Source organism: Miscanthus floridulus, chromosome 17, assembly GCF_019320115.1.
Source record: "Miscanthus floridulus cultivar M001 chromosome 17, ASM1932011v1, whole genome shotgun sequence".
Classification (NCBI taxonomy): domain Eukaryota; kingdom Viridiplantae; phylum Streptophyta; class Magnoliopsida; order Poales; family Poaceae; genus Miscanthus; species Miscanthus floridulus.
In genome coordinates this window covers 51,181,417-51,208,685 of record NC_089596.1, presented here as the reverse complement: position 1 = coordinate 51,208,685, position 27,269 = coordinate 51,181,417, and the positions used below count along the sequence as shown (strand labels likewise).

General features: G+C 47.7%; 1 pseudogene; it reads right to left on the bottom strand.

Moving 5' to 3' along the window:
* Window positions 1–3,405: 3,405 nt before the first annotated feature.
* Window positions 3,406–27,269, bottom strand: part of LOC136515624 (uncharacterized) — a 112,869-nt pseudogene continuing 89,005 nt past the window's right edge.

Here is a 27,269-nt window from a genome sequence, read left to right as displayed (position 1 = left end):
AAAAGGGCACTCCCTTCTTTGTAAGCTCATTCAATGGTGCAGCAATGGTGCTGAAGTCCTTCACAAAACGGCGATAGAAACCAGCAAGTCCTAGGAAACTCCGCACTTGTGTGACCGTCGTGGGTACAGGCCATCCTTGTATAGCTTCCACCTTGGCTTTATCAACCTCAATTCCCTGTGGAGTGACAACATAGCCAAGAAACGATACTCGATCGGTGCAGAAAGTGCACTTCTCAAGGTTACCAAACAAACGTGCATCACGTAGAGCATTGAAAACAGCACGTAAGTGATCAAGGTGTTCATCTATGGATTTGCTATAAATCAGTATATCATCAAAGTAGATGACAACAAATTTCCCAATGAAAGCACGCAAAACCTCGTTCATTAATCTCATGAAAGTACTAGGTGCATTAGTTAACCCAAAAGGCATGACTAACCACTCATATAGACCGAACATAGTTTTGAAAGCAGTTTTCCATTCATCTCCCAATTTCATACGAATCTGGTGGTACCCACTACGCAAATCAACCTTTGAAAACACAACAGCACCACTCAATTCATCAAGCATATCATCTAATCGTGGAATAGGGTGTCGATATCGAATGGTGATATTATTAATAGCCCTACAATCAACACACATGCGCCATGTTCCATCTTTCTTAGGCACTAAAATCACTGGACCAGCACAAGGACTAAGAGACTCACGCACATAACCTTTGTCTAGTAGTTCTTGCACTTGTCACTGAATTTCCTTCATTTCTTCCGGATTGGTCCTGTATGGCGCACGGTTTGGCAAAGATGCTCCAGGGATAAGATCAATTTGGTGCTCAATCCCGCGTATTGGTGGCAGCCCCGCTGGTATCTCAATGGGGAACACATCAGAATACTCCTGCAAAATGTTAGCAACAGCAGGGGGCAAAGAACGTTGCATATCCTCAAATGAAATCAAAGCATCCTTGCATACCAAAGCATAAGCAATAGAGGTGGATGCATTGAACTCATTAATATCAGATTTTGTAGCAAGCATACAACGTCCTTTCAATTTTATCTCATCTTTGTCATCAACAACAGATTTGTCATTTTTATTGCTCTCGCTCTTTGCTTTTGCAGCCTTAGTAACATCAGATTGCATAATAGCTTCAGGAGACATAGGATGCAACACAATTTTTCGATCATGGTATAGAAACGAATATTGATTTGATCTACCATGATGCATCGAATCTCTATCAAATTGCCATGGTCTACCTAGCAGAATATTGCAAGCTTGCATAGGCACAACATCACATTCAACAATATCTTTGTATGATCCGATGGCAAAATCGATGCGCACAAGTCTCGTTACCTTTGCCTTACCACTGTTGTTCTGCCATTGGATGTAGTAGGGATGGGGGTGTGGTTTGGTGGTGAGGGCGAGCTTCTGTACCATGTCGCTACTTGCCAAGTTGTTGCAGCTACCTCCATCAATGATCATGCGACACGAACGCTCCTTGATGACACACTTTGTTTGGAATAAAGTGTGTCGCTGATTTTGCTCCGCCTTCTCCATTTGTGCACTAAGCACTCGCTGTACAATCAAGCTCTCATAGTGCTCCGCATCACCTGCATTAATGTGTTCTTCTATGTGTTCCTCACTACCTGCATAGTCAGCCGCAAGCAATGCAAGTGTATCTTCATCAAAATCACTAGCAGATGAGCACTCACCATCATCTTTGACAATCATAACACGCTTGTTTGGGCAGTCACGCATCATATGGCCATATCCCTTGCACCGATGACATTGTATGTTGCTTGTTCTACCTGTCGATGCCACGGATGAAGTACTCGCAGCCGGCTTTTGTGCTGTCTTCGCTACTGAATTGGTGGGGGCAGCTCGAGTCTTGTCACTAGATGATTGCGTAGGAGTACATGTAGACGGAGTTGTAGACGTGCGCTGCTGCCATCAACTAGCTTTCCCTGCAGAAACATTAGTCCTTGCGCTAGCACGTCGTCCCTGCACTTCCCGTTCAGCTTTACAAGCAAGATGAAACAGTTTGGTTACGTTATTGTATTCTTTGTAAGCGAGGATATCCTGAATTTCCCGATTTAACCCACCTAAAAATCTAGCCATAGCAGGTTCCTCATCCTCCTCTAATTTACAACGCAACATACCCGTTTGTAATTCCTGATAGTATTCTTCTACACTTTTAGAACCTTGTCTCAATTGCTGCAACTTATTTATCATATCACGGGCATAGTAAGATGGAACAAATCTAGCTCTCATGGCTCGTTTCAGCGCATCCCAAGTTTTAGGTATGTTATTAGGATTTTTCTTGCCATATTCGATCCACCAAACAGAAGCAAAATCTATAAACTCACTAGTAGCAGCCCTAACACGTCTGTTCTCAGGAAATTCAAGGCATGCAAACTTTTGATCAACAGCAATCTCCCAAGTAATGTATGCATCAGGGTCATATTTACCATCAAAAGGAGGTATTTTAAATTTAATCTTACTGAAAGCATCATCATTATTGTGTACCTCGCGTCGGCGGCAGCCACCCATACCTCTACGGTTGTGACGTAGGCGACGTCGATCACGAGTGTCTCGATCATCATGTTCAGTATCACCTGTGTATTCTTCATCATAACTACCATCCTCTCGATCTTCCTCCTTCTTTTCTTCTTTATGCTGGTCTTTATCTTTGTTGTGGAGGTCATCAAAACGCCTCAGCAGAGCAGCAAGGCTTTTGTCCACACTAGCAATGGACTGCTCCAAACCTGCAAGCTTGTTGTTTGCGGCAATCTGCGTAGCCTCCAACTGCCCAAGTTTGTCATTTGTCACCTGCAAGTCATTATCAAGTCCCTCCGTGTGCAACTTCACTTTCCTTTCAAAATGTTGTATGATGCCCTTTGTGCAAGGCGAATGGGGAATTTGGTTATCTTCGTCGGTCCCTGGCATGGTTCAAAGACAAAGACAACAAGAAGACAAGTGAAGAAATAAAAGCCCTACAACTACTAGGATGTAGCTACAGCAAGTCGCTCACTCTCCACCTATTACACAAGTTCTTACCAGTTCTTACCTTGCTCGACAGGAGGGGTCATCTACCAACAAGTCTGCAGCAATGGATGAAGTGTATCGGTGCCGCAGCACGAGACCTGTCAAGCTGTAGAATATGTGGAGCTATAGGTGGGCTGAAACAAGGAACGAACTAGCACCACGTTAGTTATAAAAAGCAAGCTGAATAATCGTTCAACCGGCGGTACTGTGCTGGTCCTAGTCTAGACCGTGCTAGAGACGCGAGCCTGGACACAAAGGAGAGCACAACACACCACCCGAAGTGAACGAAAAATCTCTAAGATCAGCCCCTTTCTCTTCTTTTCTTTTGCTTCTTTCTCTTTTTTTTTCTTTTTTTTGAATAATTTTTTTTTTCAGGGGCCACTCAAAACTGATTATATGAACAAGAACACTCCCAAAGAGTAACTCAGCACACACACTTTTTCCAAAAGGGTAGGGGTATTCCGGTAAGCCACTCTCTCTCTCTCTCTCTCTCTAGAGTAAGCCACTCGTTTAGATATGAATACTTGCTGCGTGGTTCGTTTGATATTTGTAGCACAGGGTGAACTGATTCCTCGTCCGATTGGAACTTCCAATTCTACTCGGACTTGGCCAACAGCGAGGAATACCCGATTCCTTGATCCGACTCAAACTTGAAAACCTACTTGGATTCGGCCAACAGAGAGGAACAGCCGATTCCTTGTCCGATTCAAACTTCAAACCCTACTTGGATTCGGCCAACAGAGAGACTATATGATAGCGCGTGTTGTGATAGAACGTGATAAGAACTCGAAACTCTAAAGGACTAAAACTAAGACCAGCAACTTGACACAACCGATGCAACCGACGACTCAACAAGCCCTAACTAGGTAGCACTAGCCACGGCCCAAAGGTCTATAGGATTGTAGGAAACTAATCTACTATTTTTTTTGGCTTTTTGGACTGTAGGAAAAATAAAAACAGCGAAGAATTACAAGTCTCTCACCGATAAACCTTGCTCTGATTACCAATTGATATGAACCCGCTAGGGTTTATGGACGATCTTTCGATGAGAGGCGTGAGATCACTCGATTTGGTGGATGGAGATGACGTTCACGGCCCGACTACAGCCTTCCAAGACCGCGCCTTAGCAACCGATACACCACCTCCAAAGGCCGTCACGATCTTGTGGAGCGCGATAACCAGCCACTAGGGCTCCCGTCCTGCAAGCAATCGAAGAACTAGCAAGAACAAGGAAACAAGCACTGAATTTGCAAGATGAAATTGAAAGCCTCAAACTGAATCTTATTTTGAGTGGGGTTCCGAAGACAAGGAGACGGGCGGCTGGATCAGCACGCGCGCCTACAAGCAAGTAGCAAAGGCTAAACTTCATCTAAACAAACCCCAAGTGTTCCTGGTGGCGGCTAAGGGGTATATGACGTGTGGAGGACGACCACAAGAGAGTTTGGGTCTTGCTCCAACCCTAGGACGCGTCCCTACTAGACTCTAAACGATACAAGCCCATTGGGCTAACTTAAGGTGGCGCAGCACCCTGGACAGAATAGACCTCTCGGTGATTTTTGGGCTGTTGACGCCGTTTATGAGCAGGTATGAGTATGAGGTCAGATCCATATGAAAGTAGACTTTATTAGCTTTCCAACAAGTCCAGAATCACCCCAATCCGACTCCGTATGTAACCGTGGGGACCGTCGCAAATTGGAGGTGTGCTGCAGTCCGAATCCAGCCTACGCGAGTCCTTTTCCCTTTTGGTCTTCTCCTTGATTCCTAATCAAAACAAGAGTGCACGTGTCTCCAAGATCTAAATAGGATGGACAAGAGCTCAAGAAGGAACTCACTTGATGATTAAGTGTTCGAGCACGAGCACGGGTAATAGGACCAGCAGGTGTCGGCGTGGACGGCGTGGATGTATGATCGGTGTTGATGTCCTCATCACCTATCTTGCGCTGACACTAACACCATCTCCAAATAGACAGAAATAAGATTGACCCACATCACCTAGAACTTCCATGGGGTGCGTCCAAAACAATTCCCAGCCTACGTTCGGTGCAAACCGTGCACCTATCTTGCGTCAAGATTAGCACTATCTCCAAACAGACCGAAACGAGCTTCCACCTGAGCCTCGTCAACTAGGAGTACCATCGGGTACTTCCAAAACGATTTCTAAGCCAATGGTACGTTTCACACAAACCGTGCACCTATCTTGCACCGACACTAACACCATCTCCAAACGGACCAAAACTAGAGTTGAAATGACCCACATCAACTAGGAGTTCCATCAGTTGTGTCCAAATTGATTTCTGAGCCTATGGTACGTTCGGTGCAAACCGCGCACCTATCTTGTGTGAAGGTTAGCACTATCTCCAAATGGACCGAAAGAAGCTTCAACTTAAGCCTCGTCACCTAGGAGTACCATCGGGTCCGTCCAAAATGACTACTGAGCTTATGGTACATTTGGCACAAACCATCCACCCATCTTGCGTCAAGATCAGCACTACTCTAATGGACCAAAATGAGCATCTAGTTGAGCCTCGTCACCTAGGAGTACCATCGGATGCGTCCAAAATGATTCCTGAGCCTATGGTATGTTTGGAGCAAGCCGTGCACCAAATCTTACACCAACACTAACACCGTCTCCAAACGGACTGAAACAAGATTTGACATGACCCACATCACATAGGAGTTCTATCAGGTGCGTCCAAATCAATTTCTAAGCGTATGGTACGTTCAGCGCAAACCTTGCACCTATCTTGCGTCAAGATTAGCACTAACTCCAAACGGACCGAAACGAGCTACCACTTGAGCCTCGTCACCTAGGAGTACCATCAAGAGCGTCCAAAACGATTTCTGACCCTATGGTACATTTGGTTGAAATCGTACACCTATCTTGCACTGATGCTAGTACCATCTCCAAACGGACCAAAACAAGATTTGACATGACCCACGTCACCGAGAACTTCCATGGAGTGCATCCAAAATGATTTCCTAGCCTATGGTACGTTTGGCGCAAACCGTGCACCAATCCTGCGTCAAGATTAGCACTATCTCCAAACAGAAAGAAATGAGCTTCCACCTGAGCCTCGTCAACTAGGAGTACCATCGGGTGCGTCCAAAACGATTTCTGAGCCTATGGTACATTTCACGCAAACCGTGCACCTATCTTGCACCGACACTAACACCGTCTCCAAATGGACTAAAACTAGAGTTGAAATGACCCACATCATGTAGGAGTTCCATCGGGTGCGTCCATATTGATTCCCGAGCCTATGGTATGTTCGGTGCAAACCGTGCACCTATCTTGTGTCAAGATTAGCACTATCATCAAACGGGCTGAAAGGAGCTTCCACTTGAGCCTCGTCACCTAGGAGTACCATCGGGTGCGTCCAAAAAGATTACTAAGCTTATGGTATGTTTGGCTCAAACCGTTAACCTATCTTGCACTGACACTAACACCATCTCCAAACAGACTGAAACAAGATTTGACATGACACACATCACCTAGGAGTTCCATCGGGTGCGTTCAAAACGATTTCCGAGCCTATCATATGTTCAGCGCAAACTGTACACCTGTCTTTCATCAAGATTAGCACTACCTCCAAACGGACCAAAAACGCGCTACCACTTGAGCCTTGTCACCTAGGAGTACTATCGAAGCGTCAAAATTAATTTCTGACCCTATGGTATGTTTGGCACAAACTGTGCACCTACCTTGCACGGATGCTAACAACGTGTCCAAATGGACCCAAATAAGCCAGAAAGACCCACGTCCTATAGGAGTTCCATTGGGTGCGTCCAAAACGATTTCCGAGCCTGTGGTACGTTCGGCGCAAACCTGTGCACCTATCTTGCGTCAAGATTAGCATCTATCTCCAAACGGACTGAAACGAGCTTCGGACTTGAGCCTTGTCACCTAGGAGTACCATCGTTGCGTCCAAAAATATTTCTAAGCCTGGTGGTACATTTGGCCAAAACAGTAACAACTAATCTTGCACCGACCACTAACACATCGTTTCCAAACGGATTGAAGCGAGTTTGGACATTACCCACGTCACCTAGGAGTTCCATCGGGAGTGTCAAAATTGGATTTTTTGAGCCTATGGTAGTTCGGCGCCAACCGTGAACCTACCCTGGCTTCAAGATTAGTCACGATGTCCAAACGGACCGAAACGAGCTTCCACTTGAGCCTCATCACCTAGGGAGTACCATCGGGTGCATCCAAAATGATTTCTTGAGCCTATGGTACGTTTCGCGCAAGCCGTCCACCAATCTTGCACACCGTCCACTAACACCATCTCAGAATGGACCGAAACGAGATTTCCCACATGACCCATGTCACCTCAGAGTTCCATCGGGTGCGTCTAAAATGATTTGTGAGCCTACGGTACGTTCGGCGCAAACCATGCACCTATCTTGCATCAAGATTAGCACTATCTCCAAATAGACCGAAACAAGCTTCCACTTGAGCCTCATCACCTAGGAGTACCATACGTTTGTTCCAAAATGATTCCTAAGCCTATGGTACGTTTGGCGCAAACCTTGCACCTATCTTGCGTCAATATTAGCACTACCTCCAAACGGATTGAAACAAGCTTCCAGTTGAGCCTCGTCACCTAGGACTACCATCGGGTGCGTCCAAAACGATTTCTGACACTGCAGTACGTTTGGAGCAAATCGTGCACCTATCTTGCACCAACGCTAACACCATCTCCAAAAGGACCGAAAGAAGATTCGACATGACCCACGTCACCTAGGAGTTCCATCGCGTGTCTCCAAAATGATTTCCGAGCCTATGGTATGTTCAGTGCAAACCGTGCACCTATCTTGAGTCAAGATAGCACTATCTCCAAAAGACCGAAACGAGCTTCCACTTGAGCCTCGTCACCTAGGAGTTCCATTTGTTTCGTCCAAAATGATTCCTAAGCCTTATGGTACGTTTGGCGCAAACCGTGCACCCATCTTGCACCGCACTAACACCATCTACAAACAGACCGAAACAAGATTTGACATGACCCACGTCACCTAGGAGTTCCATCAGGTGCGTCCAAAACAATTTCTGAGCCTATGGTGTGTTCAGCTCCAACAGTGCACCCATCTTGCATCAAGATTGCACTATCTCTAATCGGACAGAAACGAGCTTCCACTTGAGCCTCGTCACCTAGGTGTACCATCAGGTGTGTCCAAAATGACTACTAAGCTTGTGGTATGTTTGGCGCAAACCATGCACCATCTTGCCTCAAGATTATCACTATCCCCAACGGACTGAAACGAGCTTCTAGTTGAGCCTCGTCACCTAGGAGTATCATCGGGTGCGTCCAGAAATGATTTCCTGAGCCTATGGTATGTTTGGCGCAAGTCGTGCACCAAATCTTGCATAACACCTAACACCATCTCCAAACAGACTGAAAGGGATTTGACATGACCCACGTCACCTAGGAGTTCTATTAGGTGCGTCCAAATCGATTTCTAAGCCTATGGTACGTTCAGCGCAAACCTTGCACCAATCTTGCGTCAAGATTAGCACTAACTCCAAACGGATCGAAAGGAGCTTCCACTTGGGCCTCGTCACCTAGGAGTACCATCGGGTGCATCCAAAAAGATTACTGAGCTTATGGTACGTTTGGCTCAAACCGTTAAACTATCTTGCACCGACACTAACACCATCTCCAAACAGACCGAAACATGATTTGACATGACACACGTCACCTAGGAGTTCCATCGAGTGAGTTCAAAATGATTTTCGAGCCTATCGTATGTACGGCGCAAACTGTGCACCTATCTTGCGTCAAGATTAGCACGACCCCCAAAAGGACCAAAACGGGCTACCACTTGAGCCTTGTCACCTAGGAGTACTATTAGAAGCGTCCAAATCGATTTCTGACCCTATGGTATGTTTGGCACAAACTGTGCACCTACCTTGCATCGACGCTAACACCGTCGCCAACCGGACCGAAACAAGATTCTAGAAGACCCACGTCACATAGGAGTTCCATCGGGTGCGTCCAAAATGATTTCCGAGCCTGTGGTATGTTCGGCTCAAACCATGCACCTATCTTGCGTCAAGATTAGCACTATCTCCAAACGGACCGAAACGAGCTTCGACTTGATCCTCGTCACCTAGGAGTACCATTGGGTGTGTCCAAAAATATTTCTTAGCCTATGGTACATTTGGCGCAAACCGTACACCTATCTTGCACCGACACTAACACCATTTCCAAACGGATTGAAACAAGTTTGACATTACCCACGTCACCTAGGAGTTCCATCGGGTACTTCAAAATCAATTTTTGAGCCTATGGTACGTTCGGCGCAAACTGTGCACTATCTCCAAACAGACCGAAACAAGCTTCCACTTGAGCCCCATCACCTAGGAGTACCATATGTTTGTTGCAAAATGATTCCTAAGCCTATGGTACGTTTGGCGCAAATCGTGCACCTATCTTGCACCGACACTAACACCGTCTCCAAATGGACAGAAACAAGATTTGACATTACCCACATCACCTAGGAGTTCCATTGGGTGCATCCAAATGATTTCCAAGCCTATGGTACGTTCGGTGCAAACCGTGCACTTATCTTGTGTCAAGATTAGCACTATCTCCAAACGGAACGATAGGAGCTTCCACTTGAGCCTCGTCACCTAGGAGTTCCATCTGTTTCGTCTGAAATGATTCCTTGGCCTATGGTACGTTTGGCGCAAACCGTTAACCTATCTTGCACCGACACTAACACCGTCCCCAAACGGACCGAAACAAGATTTGACATGACCCACGTCACCTAGGAGTTTCATCAGGTGCATCCAAAATGATTTTCAAGCCTATGGTATATTCGGCGCAAACCGTGCACCTATCTTGCGTCAAGATTTGCACTATTTCCAAACGGACTAAAACGAGCCTCCACTTGAACCTCGTCACCTTGGAGTACCATCAAGTGCGTCAAAATGATTTCTGAGCCTATGGTATCTTGCACCGACACTCACACTATCTCCAAATGGACCGGAAGTAGATTTGAAATTACCCACGTCACCTAGGAGTTCCATCAGGTGTGTCCAAAACAATTTCCAAGCCTATGGTACGTTCGGCTCAAACAATGCACCCATCTTGCGTCAAGATTAGCACTATCTCCAATCGGACAGAAACGAGCTTCCACTTGAGCCTCCTCACCTAGGATTACCATCGGGTGTGTCCAAAACAACTACTGAGCTTATGGTACGTTTGGCGCAAACCGTGCACCTAACTTGCACTAACATTAACACCGCCTCCAAACATACCGAAACGAGATTTGACATGACTCACGTCACCTAGGAGTTTCATCGGGTGCGTCCAAATCGATTTCTGAACACATGGTACGTTTGGTGCAAACCTTGCACCTATCTTGCGTCAATATTAGTACTACCTCCAAACAGATTGAAACAAGCTTCTAGTTGAGCCTCGTCACCTAGGTGTACCATCGGGTGCGTCCAAAACGATTTCTGACCCAATGGTACGTTTGGAGCAACCCGTGCACCTATCTTGCACCGACGCAAACACCATCTCCGAAAGGACCGAAACATGATTCGACATGACCCACGTCACCTAGGAGTTCCATCGAGTGTGTCCAAAATGATTTCTGAGCCTATAGTACGTTCAGCGCAAACCGTGCACCTATGTTGCGTCAAGACTAGCACTATCTCCAAACGGACAGAAACGAGCTTCCACTTGAGCCTTGTCACCTAGGAGTACCATCGGAGCATCCAAAACAATTTCTAACCCTATGGTATGTTTGGCACAAACCTTGCACCTACCTTGCACCGACGCTAACAGCATCTCCAAACAGACCCAAACAAGATTCTAGAAGACCCATGTCACATAGATGTTCCATCGGGTTCGTCCAAAACGATTTCTGAGCCTGTGGTACGTTCGGCGCAAACCGTGCACCTATATTGCGTCAAGATTAGCACTATCTCCAAATGGACCGACATGAGCTGCTAGTTGAGCCTCGTCACCTAGGAGTATCATGGTGGTGCGTCCAAAATGATTCCTAGACTCTGATGTCTTGCGCAAGCCGTGCACCCAAATCTTGCATCAACACTAACACCATCTCCAAAACATACTGAATGGGATCTTGACATGGGACCCACGTCACTAGGAGTTCTATTAGGTTGCGCCAAATCGATTTCTAAGCATGTGTTTACGTTCAGCGCAAAAATTGCACCTATCTGCTCAAAGATTCGAACTAATCCCAAACAGACCGAAAGGAGTTCCTCTTGAGCCTCGTGACCTAGAGAGTACCATTGGGTGCGTCCAAAAGATTACTGGCTTAAGTACGTTTGCTCAAACCCGTTAACTATCTTGCACTGACACTAACACCATCTCCAAAACAGACAGAAACAAATTTGACATGAACACGTCACTAGGAGTCCATCGGTTGTGGTTCAAAATGATTTTCCGAGCCTATGTATGTTCGGCGCAAACGTGCACCTATCTTGCGTCAAGATTAGACACGACCTCCAAACGGACCGAAACGAGCTACCACTTGAGCCATATCACCTAGGAGTACTATCGGAAGCGTCCAAATCGATTTCTGACCCTATGGTATGTTTGGCACAAACTATGCACCTACATTGCACCGACGCTAACACCGTCTCCAGCCAGACCGAAACAAGATTCTAGAAGACCCACGTCACATAGGAGTTCCATCGGGTGCGTCCAAATCGATTCTTGAGCCTATGGTATGTTCCGCGCAAACCGTGCACCTATCTTGCGTCAAGATTAGCACTATCTCCAAACAGACCGAAACGAGCTTCCACTTGAGCCTCGTCACCTAGGAGTTCCATTTGTTTCGTCCAAAATGATTCCTAAGCCTATGGTACGTTTGGCGCAAACCGTGCACCCATCTTGCACCGACACTAACACCATCTACAAACAGACCGAAACAAGATTTGACATGACCCACGTCACCTAGGAGTTCCATCAGGTGCGTCCAAAACAATTTCTGAGCCTATGGTGTGTTCAGCTCAAACAGTGCACCCATCTTGCTTCAAGATTAGCACTATCTCCAATCGGACAGAAACGAGCTTCCACTTGAGCCTCGTCACCTAGGAGTACCATCAGGGTGTGTCCAAAATGACTACTAAGCTTGTGGTATGTTTGGCGCAAACCATGCACCCATCTTGCCTCAAGATTATCACTATCTCCAACGGACCGAAACGAGCTTCTAGTTGAGCCTCGTCACCTAGGAGTATCATTGGGTGCGTCCAAAATGATTCCTGAGCCTATGGTATGTTTGGCGCAAGCCGTGCACCAAATCTTGCATCAACACTAACACCATCTCCAAACAGACTGAAATGGGATTTGACATGACCCACGTCACCTAGGAGTTCTATTAGGTGCGTCCAAATCGATTTCTAAGCATGTGGTACGTTCAGCGCAAACCTTGCACCTATCTTGCGTCAAGATTAGCACTAACTCCAAACAGACCGAAAGGAGCTTCCTCTTGAGCCTCGTGACCTAGGAGTACCATCGGGTGCGTCCAAAAAGATTACTGAGCTTATGGTACGTTTGGCTCAAACCGTTAACCTATCTTGCACTAACACTAACACCATCTCCAAACAGACCGAAACAAGATTTGACATGACACACGTCACCTAGGAGTTCCATCGGGTGCGTTCAAAATGATTTCTGAGCCTATCGTATGTTCGGCGCAAACTGTCCACCTATCTTGCGTCAAGATTAGCACGACCTCCAAACGGACCGAAACGAGCTACCACTTGAGCCATATCACCTAGGAGTACTATCGGAAGCGTCCAAATCGATTTCTGACCCTATGGTATGTTTGGCACAAACTGTGCACCTACATTGCACCGACGCTAACACCGTCTCCAGCCAGACCGAAACAAGATTCTAGAAGACCCACGTCACATAGGAGTTCCATCGGGTGCGTCCAAATCGATTCTTGAGCCTATGGTATGTTCCGCGCAAACCGTGCACCTATCTTGCATCAAGATTAGCACTATCTCCAAACAGACCGAAACGAGCTTCCACTTGAGCCTCGTCACCTAGGAGTTCCATTTGTTTCGTCCAAAATGATTCCTAAGCCTATGGTACGTTTGGCGCAAACCGTGCACCCATCTTGCACCGACACTAACACCATCTACAAACAGACCGAAACAAGATTTGACATGACCCACGTCACCTAGGAGTTCCATCAGGTGCGTCCAAAACAATTTCTGAGCCTATGGTGTGTTCAGCTCAAACAGTGCACCCATCTTGCATCAAGATTAGCACTATCTCCAATCGGACAGAAACGAGCTTCCACTTGAGCCTCGTCACCTAGGAGTACCATCAGGTGTGTCCAAAATGACTACTAAGCTTGTGGTATGTTTGGCGCAAACCATGCACCCATCTTGCCTCAAGATTATCACTATCTCCAACGGACCGAAACGAGCTTCTAGTTGAGCCTCGTCACCTAGGAGTATCATTGGGTGCGTCCAAAATGATTCCTGAGCCTATGGTATGTTTGGCGCAAGTCGTGCACCAAATCTTGCATCAACACTAACACCATCTCCAAACATACTGAAATGGGATTTGACATGACCCACGTCACCTAGGAGTTCTATTAGGTGCGTCCAAATCGATTTCTAAGCATGTGGTACGTTCAGCGCAAACCTTGCACCTATCTTGCGTCAAGATTAGCACTAACTCCAAACAGACCGAAAGGAGCTTCCTCTTGAGCCTCGTGACCTAGGAGTACCATCGGGTGCGTCCAAAAAGATTACTGAGCTTATGGTACGTTTGGCTCAAACCGTTAACCTATCTTGCACTAACACTAACACCATCTCCAAACAGACCGAAACAAGATTTGACATGACACACGTCACCTAGGAGTTCCATCGGGTGCGTTCAAAATGATTTCTGAGCCTATCGTATGTTCGGCGCAAACTGTCCACCTATCTTGCGTCAAGATTAGCACGACCTCCAAACGGACCGAAACGAGCTACCACTTGAGCCATATCACCTAGGAGTACTATCGGAAGCGTCCAAATCGATTTCTGACCCTATGGTATGTTTGGCACAAACTGTGCACCTACATTGCACCGACGCTAACACCGTCTCCAGCCAGACCGAAACAAGATTCTAGAAGACCCACGTCACATAGGAGTTCCATCGGGTGCGTCCAAATCGATTCTTGAGCCTATGGTATGTTCCATGCAAACCGTGCACCTATCTTGCATCAAGATTAGCACTATCTCCAAACAGACCGAAACGAGCTTCCACTTGAGCCTCGTCACCTAGGAGTTCCATTTGTTTCGTCCAAAATGATTCCTAAGCCTATGGTACGTTTGGCGCAAACCGTGCACCCATCTTGCACCGACACTAACACCATCTACAAACAGACCGAAACAAGATTTGACATGACCCACGTCACCTAGGAGTTCCATCAGGTGCGTCCAAAACAATTTCTGAGGCCTATGGTGTGTTCAGCTCAAACAGTGCACCCATCTTGCATCAAGATTAGCACTATCTCCAATCGGACAGAAACGAGCTTCCACTTGAGCCTCGTCACCTAGGAGTACCATCAGGTGTGTCCAAAATGACTACTAAGCTTGTGGTATGTTTGGCGCAAACCATGCACCCATCTTGCCTCAAGATTATCACTATCTCCAACGGACCGAAACGAGCTTCTAGTTGAGCCTCGTCACCTAGGAGTATCATTGGGTGCGTCCAAAATGATTCCTGAGCCTATGGTATGTTTGGCGCAAGCCGTGCACCAAATCTTGCATCAACACTAACACCATCTCCAAACATACTGAAATGGGATTTGACATGACCCACGTCACCTAGGAGTTCTATTAGGTGCGTCCAAATCGATTTCTAAGCATGTGGTACGTTCAGCGCAAACCTTGCACCTATCTTGCGTCAAGATTAGCACTAACTCCAAACAGACCGAAAGGAGCTTCCTCTTGAGCCTCGTGACCTAGGAGTACCATTGGGTGCGTCCAAAAAGATTACTGAGCTTATGGTACGTTTGGCTCAAACCGTTAACCTATCTTGCACTGACACTAACACCATCTCCAAACAGACCGAAACAAGATTTGACATGACACACGTCACCTAGGAGTTCCATCGGGTGCGTTCAAAATGATTTCCGAGCCTATCGTCCACGTAACCTAGGAGTACCATCGGGAGCTTCCAAAACGATTTTTGACCCTATGGTACATTTGGTTCAAACCGTGCACCTATCTTGCACCAACACTACCACGGTCTCCAAACGGACCAAAACAAGATTCCACATGACCCACATCACCTAGGAGTTCCATCGGGTGCGTCCAAAACAATTTCTGAGCCTATGGTACATTCGGCGCAAACCGTGCACCCATCTTGCATCAATATTACCACTATCTCTAAATGGACTGAAACGATCTTCCACTTGAGCCTCTTCACCTAGGAGTACCGTCGGGTGCGTCCAAAATGATTTCTGACCCTATGGTACAATTGGTGCAAACCGTGCACCTATCTTGTACCGACGCTAACATCGTCTCCAAACGGACCAAAACAAGATGCCACATGACCCACATCACCTAGGAGTTCCATCGAGTGCGTCCAAAATGATTTCTGATCCTATGGAACGTTCGGCGCAAACCGTGCACCCATCTTGCGTCAATATTACCGCTATCTCCAAATGGACCAAAACGAGCTTTCAGTTGAGCCTCGTCACCTAGCAGTACCATCGGGTGTGTCCAAAACGATTCCTGAGCCAATGGTACGGTTAGCGCAAACTATGCACCTATCTTGCACTGACGCTAACACTGTCTCCAAATGGACAGAAACAAGATTCGACATGACCCATATAACCTAGGGGTACCATCGGGAGCATCCAAATCGATTTTTGACCCTATGGTACATTTGGTTCAAACTGTGCACCTATCTTGCACCGATGCTAACACCATCTCCAAACGGACCAAAACAAGATTCCACATGACCCACGTCACCTAGGAGTTCCATCGGGTGCGTCCAAAATGATTTCCGAGCCTATGGTACATTTGGCGCAAACCGTGGACCCATCTTGCATCAATATTACTGCTATCTCCAAACAGACCGAAACGAGCTTTCAGTTGAGCCTCATCACCTAGCAGTACCATTGGGTGCGTTCAAAATGATTCCTAAGCCTATGGTACGGTTAGCGTAAACCGTGCACCTATCTTGCACCGACAATAACACTATCTCCAAATGGACCGAAACAAGATTCGACATGACCCACATAACCTAGGAGTACCAGTGGGAGCTTCCAAATTGATTTATGACCCTATGGTACAATTGGTGCAAACCATGCACCTATCTTGCACCGACGCTAACTCCGTCTCTAAATGGACTAAAACAAGATTCCACCAGACCCACGTCACCTAGGAGTTCCATCGAGTGTGTCCAAAATGATTTCCGAGCCTATGGTACGTTTGGCGCTAACCGTGCACCCATCATGCGTCAAGATTAGCACTATCTCCAAACGGCCAGAAATGGGCTTCCACTTGAGCCTCTTCACCTAGGAGTTCCATCGGTTGCCGCCAAAACAATTTCTGACCCTATGGTACATTTGGTGCAAACCGTGCACCTATCTTGCACCGAAGCTAACACTATATCCAAATGGACCGAAACAAGCTTCGACATGACCCACGTAACCTAGGAGTATCATCGAGAGCGTCATGATTAGCACTATCTCCAAACGACCAGAAATGAGCTTCCACTTGAGCCTCTTCACCTAGGAGTACCATCGGTTGCGTCCAAAATGATTTCTGACCCTATGGTACATTTGGTTGAAACCGTACACATATCTTGCACTGATGCTAGTACCTTCTCCAAACGGACCAAAATAAGATTCCACACGACCCACATCACCTAGGAGTTCCATCGAGTGCGTCCAAAATGATTTCTGAGCCTATGGTACGTTCGGCGCCAACCGTGCACCCATCTCGCGTCAAGATTTGCACTATCTCCAAATGGCTAGAAAGGAGCTTCCACTTGAGCCTCTTCACCTAGGAGTACCATCGGGTGCGTCCAAAATAATTTCTGACCCTTTGGTACATTTGGTGCAAACTGTTCACCTATCTTGCACCGACGCTAACACCGTCTCCAAACGGACAAAAAAAAAGATTCCACATGACCCACGTCACCTAGGAGTTCCATCGGGTGCGTCCAAAATGATTTCCGAGCCTATGGTACGTTCGGCGCAAACCGTGCACCCACCTTGCGTCAATATTACCACTATCTCTAAACGGACTAAAACGATCTTCCACTTGAGCCTCTTCACCTAGGAGTACCATCGGGTGCGTCCAAAATGATTTCTCACCCTATGGTACATTTGGTGCACCTATCTTGCGTCAAGATTAGCAATAACTCCGAACGGACCGAAAGGAGCTTCCCCTTGAGCCTTGTCACCTAGGAGTAGCATTGGGTGCATCCAAAAAGACTACTGAGCTTATGGTACGTTTGGCTCAAACTGTTAACCTATCTTGCGCTGACACTAACACCATCTCCAAACGGACTGAAACAAGATTTGACTTGACACATGTCACCTAGGAGTTCCATCGGGTGCATTCAAAACGATTTCCGAGCCTATCGTATGTTCGGCGCAAACAGTGCACCTATCTTGCGTCAAGATTAGCATGACCTCCAAATGGACCAAAACAAGCTACCACTTGAGCCTTATCACCTAGGAGTACTATCGGAAGCGTCCAAATCGATTTCTGACCCTATGGTATGTTTGGCACAAATTGTGCACCTACCTTGCACCGATGCTAACACAATCTCCAACCGGACCGAAACAAGATTCTAGAAGACCCACGTCATATAGGAGTTCCATCGAGTGCGTCCAAATCGATTTTTGAGCCTATGGTACGTTCCGCGCAAACCGTGCACCTATCTTGCGTCAAGATTAGCACTATCTCCAAACGGACCGAAACGAGCTTCCACTTGAGCCTCGTCACCTAGGAGTTCCATTTGTTTCGTCCAAAATGATTCTTGAACGTATGGTACGTTTGGCGCAAACCGTGCACCTACCTTGCACCGACACTAACACCATCTACAAATGGACCGAAACAAGATTTGACATGACCCACGTCACCTAGGAGTTCCATCAGGTGCATCCAAAACGGTTTCCGAGCCTATGGAACATTCAGCGCAAACCTGGCATCTATCTTGCGTCAAGATTAGCACTATCTCCAAATGAACCGTAACGAGCTTCCATTCGAGCCTCGTCACCTAGGAGTACCATCGGGTCAACCAAAATGATTTCTAAGCCTTTGGTACGTTTCGCGCAAAGCACCTATCCTGCACCGACACTAACACCGTCTCCAAATGGACCAAAATGAGATTTGAAATGACCCACATCACCTAGGAGTTCCATCAGGTGCGTCCAAAACAATTTTCGAGCCTATGGTACGTTCGGCTCAAACAGTGCACCCATCTTGCGTCAAGATTAGCACTATCTCCAATCAGACAGAAACGAGCTTCCACTTGAGCCTCGTCACCTAGGAGTACCATCGGGTGCATCCAAAATGATTTCTGACCCTATGATACATTTGGTTGAAACCGTACACCTATCTTGCACCGATGCTAGTACCATCTCCAAACGGACCAAAACAAGATTCCACACGACCCACATCACCTAGGAGTTCCATCGAGTACGTCCAAAATGATTTCTGAGCCTATGGTACGTTCGGCGCCAACCATGCAGACATCTCGCGTCAAGATTAGCACTATCTCCAAATGCCAGAAATGAGCTTCCACTTGAGCCTCTTCACCTAGGAGTACCATCGGTTGCGTCCAAAACGATTTCTGACCCTATGGTTCATTTGGTTGAAACCGTACACATATCTTCCACTGATGCTAGTACCATCTCCAAACAGACCAAAACAAGGTTCCACATGACCCACATCACCTAGGAGTTCCATCGAGTGCGTCCAAAATGATTTCCGAGCCTATGGTACGTTCGGCGCCAACCGTGCACCCATCTTGCGTCAAGATTAGCACTATCTCCAAACTGCTAGAAAGGAGCTTCCACTTGAGCCTCTTCACCTAGGAGTACCAACAGGTGCGTCCAAAATAATTTCTAACCCTTTGGTACATTGGGTGCAAACTGTTCACCTATCTTGCACTGACGCTAACACGGTCTCCAAACGGACAAAAACAAGATTCCACATGACCAACGTCACCTAGGAGTACCATCGGGTGCATCCAAAATGATTTCTGACCCTATGGTACATTTGGTGCAAACCGCGCACCTATCTTACACCGACGCTAACACCGTCTCCAAATGGACCAATACAAGATTCCACATGACCCACGTCACCTATGAGTTCTACCGAGTGCGTCCAAAATGATTTCTGAGCCTATGGAACGTTCAGCGCCAACCATGCACCCATCTCGCGTCACGATTAGCACTATCTCCAAACGACCAGAAATGAGCTTCCACTTGAGCCTCTTCACATAGGAGTACCATCGAGTGCGTCCAAAACGATTTCTGACCCTATGGTACTTTTGGTGCAAATCGTGAACCTATCTTGCACTGACACTAACACCGTCTCTAAACGCACCAAAACAAGATTCCACCTGACCCATGTCACCTAGGAGTTCCATCGGGTGTGTCCAAAATGATTTATAAGCCTTTGGAACATTCGGCGCAAACCGTGCACCCACCTTACGTCAATATTACCACTATCTCCAAACCAAACGAAACGAGCTTTTAGTTGAGCCTCATCACCTAGTAGTACCATCGGGTGCGTCCAAAATGATTCCTGAGCCTATGGTACGTTTGGCGCAAACCGTGCATCTATCTTGCACCGACGCTAACACCGTCTCCAAACAGACCAAAACAAGATTCCACATGACCCACGTAACCTAGGAGTACCATCGCGAGCTTCCAAAATGATTTGACCCAATGGTACAATTGGTGCAAACCGCGCACCTATCTTGCACTGACGCTGACACCAACTGTGGGGGTATTAACCCCTATACCCTTATAGGTATGTTGGGCTAGCCCAGACTAGGGGGTCTGGCCCATTATAAGATGACACGCGGCCCGGCCAATCTGTTCGGAGTCTCGCGCAAGGAATCAAGACAGATTTGGAGATCAAGCAAGATCCTGGTCGTTTAGAGTAGGAATCCTTATCTGGCCTACGCTCGCAATGTTGGCCTACGTCACCTACTACCAGGTTCGGGGACTAAGTGGGCACACTTCACCTTGCGATGAATGTGTTTATTTTATCAACCCCTACGCTCGCAATGTTGGCTAGAACTACTATTGTCCAAGGGTCACTTACATTTCATTTCAGAAATACAAGTGGGCACACTTGATAAGGATAGAAATCTTTTTCTTTTTTCTTTAGAGCACCATGCATTCTTCGGACAACCGGAATCTTTGGCTATAATCGTGGTCTACCGCTTTCTGTTCTAACCAGAATACTGGCACATTCGATTGGTCAATGTTTCAATCAGTTGGAGATGACTAGAAGACGGATCGCATTAGCCGAAGGAGATCGAACGGCGTGTCGCAGCATAATACATGGAGCTCGGGGACTAGCTGTGGGGGTATTAACCCCTATACCCTTACAGGTAGGCTTGGGCCGACCTGGACCAGGGGGTCTGGCCCACTAGAAGACGACACACGGCCCGACCAATCTGTTCGGAGTCCCGTGCAAGGAATCAAGATAGATTTGGAGATCAAGCAAGATCCTGGTCAGTTAGACTAGGAATCCTTATCTAGCCTCCTATGGCATTTGTAACTGGTTAGGATTAGTTTCTAGATCTGCAACCCTGCCCCCGGACTATATAAGGTGGGCAGGGGACCCCTCTAAAAAATATCTCTCATTGACATACAACAATACAATCAGACGTAGGACGTAGGTATTACACCTTCACGACGGCCGAACCTGGATAAAACCTCGTGTTTGTCTTGCGTCACCATCTTGTTTATAGCTTGCGCATCTGTCTGCCGACAATCTACTACCTTGGGCATACCCCTAGGTAGACTGCCGACCATATTTCGTCGACGGTGGCGTGCTATGTAGGGGGTGTGCGTACTGCTCTCCAAGCAATGGCTACACCGAATGGCCTCGCGTTCACCATCGACAAGATCACCTGGACCACCGGCTCCGACAACTTCATCGCCATGACCATGGAGGAGGCGCGGATTCAATCTGCGTCAACCACTGCTTCACCTGCATCGGCTACGGCTCCGACCACGGTGGTTCTGGCTCCGGCCATGCCTGCATCGTCTTCAGCCACGCCAACAACCCATCGTCCGCTTCCTTGCTACAAAGGGAGGCAGATCGACAACACCGACCTGCTCAACTTCATCGATTGGGTCGGCACCAAACTTGCCGAAACCCTAGCTCTGGTAAGTTCGATTCAAAGTCAACCTAATGAGTAGGTAAACACTACCCACAACAGATCTACCCGACCAGCTTGGGCCGGTCGTCCTGCACGACTCGGTATAGATCTCGTGGTCACATCTACTCCTGAAGGGCGCTCTGTTCATCGCTGGCCAGCCTCCGTGACGGGTCTCTGGCTCTCCGAGTACGAAGCCCCGATGAAGAACTACCAGCCCTAGCCCTATGGCCTGCGCAACTTCATCAACATGGTTCGGATTGAGGATTATCAGGAAGGATCCATCCACACAGTTCAAGAGGGTGGCTCAAGCTCCTCGTCTGGCATCGCATCTAATGCCTCCGTCCACACCGAGCTCTAGCACCATGGTGATGAAGGCGTTGAGTATGGTCTGGATATCCTAGACCACGCGCCGGGGTTCCCACAATTCCCTTCTTTCCCACCAAGGCGAGGGGACTTGATCAATGTTGTCAGCAATGACGAACCACTGGCAGTCGGCGAAATAGAACAAGAAAGGCTAGCACACGAAGCACGCAATATTGACCAGTTTAATCGCCGACAAATCGAAGCCGAGGCAGAAGAGGAGGCCCGACGCATAAGGGTCCAGCCACGCGACCTTAACAATGTCTTTGATAGGGTGGGGACAAGCAGGTCTTTAGGACTCCAAGCGCCAACGTAGCTGTTGCTATGGCGACAATGCAACGACTACCCAATACCCTGGAAACTCAGGTAGTTCGTGATGATATACAAGCTTACCTGATGACTACTATGGCCGAGACCGCAGAGATTGTAAATCAAGCTCGGGCTCCATCAGTCTCAGTCGAATCAAGCCACAGCCGCCAGTACTCGAGTTGCTCACAGCCACCCAACCAACGTGGCTCATGCAACAACGACCCATCAGACAACCGTTAAGGCAGAAACGGTGGCCATGATGGTGGTCGGGACGACAACCGCCACCGGGATGACAACCGCCGCGACTACTAGGACGACAACCACCGAGACAACCACAATAATCGCCGTGATAACCGTGGTCGTAGGGTTAACCAGGGTGGCAACCGGGATCGCCGTGATGGCAATAATGATCTTCGCCATTACCTCGGAGAACACGATCTGCGCGATCGCATTAACCAAAGAGCCAACGATCGTGCATCCCACGAAAGCTATTGCCGTATGGAATATGATACTACCCATGGCCCTCCAAGTTTGAAGCAGTTTACTTCGCACCTTCGCCAAGTCATATGGCCCAAGAACTTCAAGCTCGAAAAACTTCAGAAGTACGACAGCCAGGAGAACCCCGAATTATGGGTCATGCTCTATGAAACCACGTGCAGATCAGCCATGGCTGACGAGCATGTCATGTCTAACTACTTCCCAGTCGCTGTCCGCCATGCAGGCCACCAATGGCTGGTCAGCTTGCCGGTGAACTACTTTGATTCTTGGCAAGAGCTCAAGCAAGCATTCATCGACAACTTCATTGCTACTTGCGAGCAACCCAGCAACAAATATGATCTGCAGCGGATTCGAGATTGAAAAGATGAGCCACTACGCGAGTACATCCGACATTTCTCGGAAATGTGCATCAAGGTCCCATCAATCTCCGACAATGAGGCAATCAAAGCTTTCATCACTGGTCTTCGCTTCCACGATGCCCTACGAGACAAGCTCCTTCGCAAGAGACCTGAATCAGTCACAGCGCTCCTAGCCACTGCTAAGAAATATGCGGATGCCGACGATGCTAAAAAGATAATCATCGAAGAAGCAGTAAGGGTTCCACGCTCCGACCACCCCCACACCGCGATGACAACCGCGACAACCGTGGTCGGAATGACAATTTTGATCGCCGCAACTAGCGCAACGACTCCCACGACCACCACGACCAGCGTAATCAACGGCGTAACTGCCGTGACGATTACAGGGGCAAGCGTGCTCGGGAAGACGACGGTGAGGTCAACACCGTTAAGAAAGGTGGCGGATGTCGCAACTACGAAGAAGACTACGCCAAAGCGTTGAAAGGACCCTACCAGCTCCACCCCAAGTCAAACCATACAATGGAGAATTGTCGCATTCTCAAGTCTATCTACACGCGTCAACAGGCTCTGGATACGTCCGACAAGCCTAACGATGCAGGGGAACAGCGCAACGAGGACAACGATGATGAAGGCGTAGATCCCCGTCACAAGTACGTCAAGCCAACCAATCGTGTCCACACCATCATTGGAGGCAAAGTGTCCATCGAGACCAAACGAGAATGCAAGCTACTCGCCCGTGCCTGCTTGAACGTGGCTAACACCGACAACCTCATCGCCAATCCATGGCTCCCTCCTTGGTCTCATCGTGAGATCTCCTTTAGCAGAAAGGACCAATGGGCTGCAATACCTGAGCTAGGACGTTTTCCCCTGGTCCTCGATCCTTGTATCAACAAGGTTCAGTTCGACAGAGTGCTGATTGACGGCGGCAGTTCCATCGATATACTGTTCAAGGATAGTCTGCCAGCCTTGAAGATAACCCAGGCGGATCTCAAGCCATACGAGGCACAGTTCTAGGGTGTCCTCCCTGGACAGAGCTCTACACCTCTCGGGCAGATCACGCTACCTGTGCAATTTGGTACCCCAGACCACTTCCACACCGACTACGTCAACTTTATGGTCGCTGACTTCGACGGTGCCTACCATGCTATCCTTGGTCGACCATCGCTCACCAAATTCATTGCCATACCTCACTACAGGTATTTGGTGCTCAAGATGCCTACCGAGAAAGGGGTTCTAACTCTAAGGGGCAACGTATACGTAGCTTATACCTACGAGGATGATAGCTTCAAAATAGCAGAGGCTCACGACCTCTATATTCGCATGGCTGAGACCATGCTCGACGCCAAGAAGACCTCAGCCGACCACCTAGAGATCCTAGAGCTCGAGGCCCCATGCAAGAACATCAAGTCCAAAGAACACAAGGCGATCCAGCTGGTCGACGGTGATCCCAGCAAAATGGCCCTTATCGGGGCCAACCTGGATCCTAAATAGGAAGACACACTCGTTAGGTTCTTGAGGAGCAACGTGAGTGTGTTCGCATGGAAACCTGCTGACATGCCTGGTGTACCTCGGAACTTGATCGAGCACTCCTTAAATGTCAACGGCAAGGCCAAACCTATCAAGCAGAAGCTATGACGGTTCGCTCACGACAAAAAGGAGGCGATTAGGGTAGAAGTTACATGGCTTTTGGCAGCCAGATTTATCAAAGAAGTGTCTCATCCAGAGTGGTTAGCCAACCCGGTTCTTGTACACAAAAAGAATAATGAATGGACAATGTGTGTTGATTACACTGATCTCAACAAACACTACCCTAAAGACCCCTTCGGCTTACCTCGCATAGACGAGGTCGTAGATTCAACTACCGGTTGCGAGCTGCTTTCCTTTCTCGATTGCTACTCTGGTTATCACCAGATCACTCTCAAAAAAGACGACCAGATCAAGAGATCCTTCATCACGCCTTTCGGCGCCTACTACTACACGACCATGTCGTTCGGGCTCATGAACGCCGGGGCTACCTACCAACGCGCCATATAGGCTTGCCTCAAAGACGAGATAAAAGACGACCTCGTCGAGGCTTATGTTGATGATGTAGTTGTCAAAACCAAGGAAGCACATACCCTTGTTGACAACCTGGAACACACCTTTGCAGCCCTTAATACATTCCAATGGAAATGAAACCCAAAGAAGTGCATCTTTGGTGTTCCTTCTGGTATATTGCTTGGCAACGTCGTCAGTCACGATGGCATACGCCCTAACCCGGAGAAAGTCAAAGTTGTCCTAGACATGAAGCCGCCCAAAAAGGTGAAGGATGTTCAGAAGCTTACCAGATGCATGGCCGCCCTCAGTCATTTCATATCAAGATTAGGCGAAAAAGGACTACCATTTTTTAAGCTGCTCAAAGCATCCGAGAAGTTTGAGTGGTCGGAGGAAGTAGACGCTGCCTTCACATAGCTAAAACAATTCCTTACATCACCTTCGGTCCTCACTGCTCCCAGAGAAGACGAAACCCTCCTGCTTTATATTGCGGCAACTAATCGAGTGGTCTCCACTGCCATGGTGGTCGAGTGCGACGAGCCTGGCCACGTCTACAAGGTACAGCGACCAATCTATTTCATCAGTGAGGTACTCAATGAATCCAAGACCAGTTACCCACAGATTCAGAAACTAATCTATGCCATACTGATAACATCTCGAAAGTTGAAACATTAATTCGACAGAAATCGTGTGGTGGTCATGACCGAGTACCCTCTGGGAGACATGATTCACAACAAGGATGCGAACGGGCGCATCGTCAAATGGGCAATGGAGCTATGCCCTTTCTCCTTGGAATTTGCAAGCCGTACTACAATCAAGTCTCAGGCACTTGTCGATTTCATCATCGAGTGGACAGACTTTAGCACACCTACCTCTCAGGGGCCCGATGAGTATTGGAAGATGTACTTCGATAGCTCTCTCAACATCGATGGCACAGGAGCAGGAGTCCTTTTTGTGTCACCATCCAAGGAGCAGCTCCGATACGTCCTCAGGATTTATTTCCCAGCGTCTAACAACGCCGTCGAGTACGAAGCATGCCTGCATGGTCTGCGCATTACGGTCGAGCTCGGTGTCAAACATCTCTATGTCTACAGAGACTTGACTCTAGTCATCAACCAACTCAACAAGGACTAGGATACGACTAGCGAAAAGATGGATGCATACTACAAATCGATCAGAAAGCTGGAAGGCAAGTTCTATGGCATCGAGTATACACATGTTGTCAGGGACAAAAATCAAGCAACAGACGTGCTGTCAAAGTTAGGATCATCCTAAGCTAAAGTCCCACATGGCATATTTGTTCAAGACCTGCTCACGCCTTCCATCGAAGAGGAAGATCCTACGGTCGACAAGGCTCCAGACCAGCTTTTGGTGGCTACGGTTCCGGCGTCAAACACCATCGAATCACCTCCGACCACTAAGGAGCCTGACTGGAGAGTACCTTTCATCAAGTACCTGATAGATGGTAGCGGTTACACCGATCGGACAGAAAACGAACACCTGATGCGTCGTAGTAAGCAGTATCTGCTTGTCAATGGCAAATTGTGGCATAAGAACGCAAAGGAGGAAATCTTGATGAAGTGTATAACCTAAGAGGATGGCGAACATCTCTTGGACCAAATCCACTCTAGCTCCTATGGCAACCACGCGGCCTCGAGAATGCTGGTTGGCAAGGCTTTCTGAGTAGGGTTCTATTGGCCGTCAGCCGTAGCCGATGCAGAGAAGCTAGTCCGCCATTGTGAGGGTTGTCAGTTCTTCACCAAGAGAATCCATGTACCAGCACATGAGATTCAGACAATACCAGCCTCTTGGCCCTTCGCATGCTGGGGACTAGATATGATCAGGCCCTTCAAACCGGCTCCTGGGAAATTTACATGTGTCTTTGTGCTGATCGACAAATTTTCTAAGTGGATAGAGTACATGCCTCTGGTACAAGCATCTTTAGAAAAGGCTGTCACATTCATCGACTAGGTCATCCACCGCTTTGGCATACCCAACAGCATCATCACTGATCTGGGTACTCAGTTCACCGGGAACGCTTTTTGGGACTTCTGTGATGAAAGGAGCATAGTAGTAAAATACGTCTCGGTGGCGCACCCTAGAGCTAATGGACAGGTCGAGCGGGAAAATGGTATGATCTTGGATGCACTTAAGAAGAGGATGTATAGAGAAAATGATAAAGCTCCCAGAAGATGGCTCAAAGAGTTACCAGCCGTGGTCTGGGGTCTCAGAACCTAGCCCAGTCGCAATACTGGCATATCACCATACTTCATGGTTTATGGCGCTGAGGCAGTGCTCCCAGCAGATATAGCCTTCAGATCG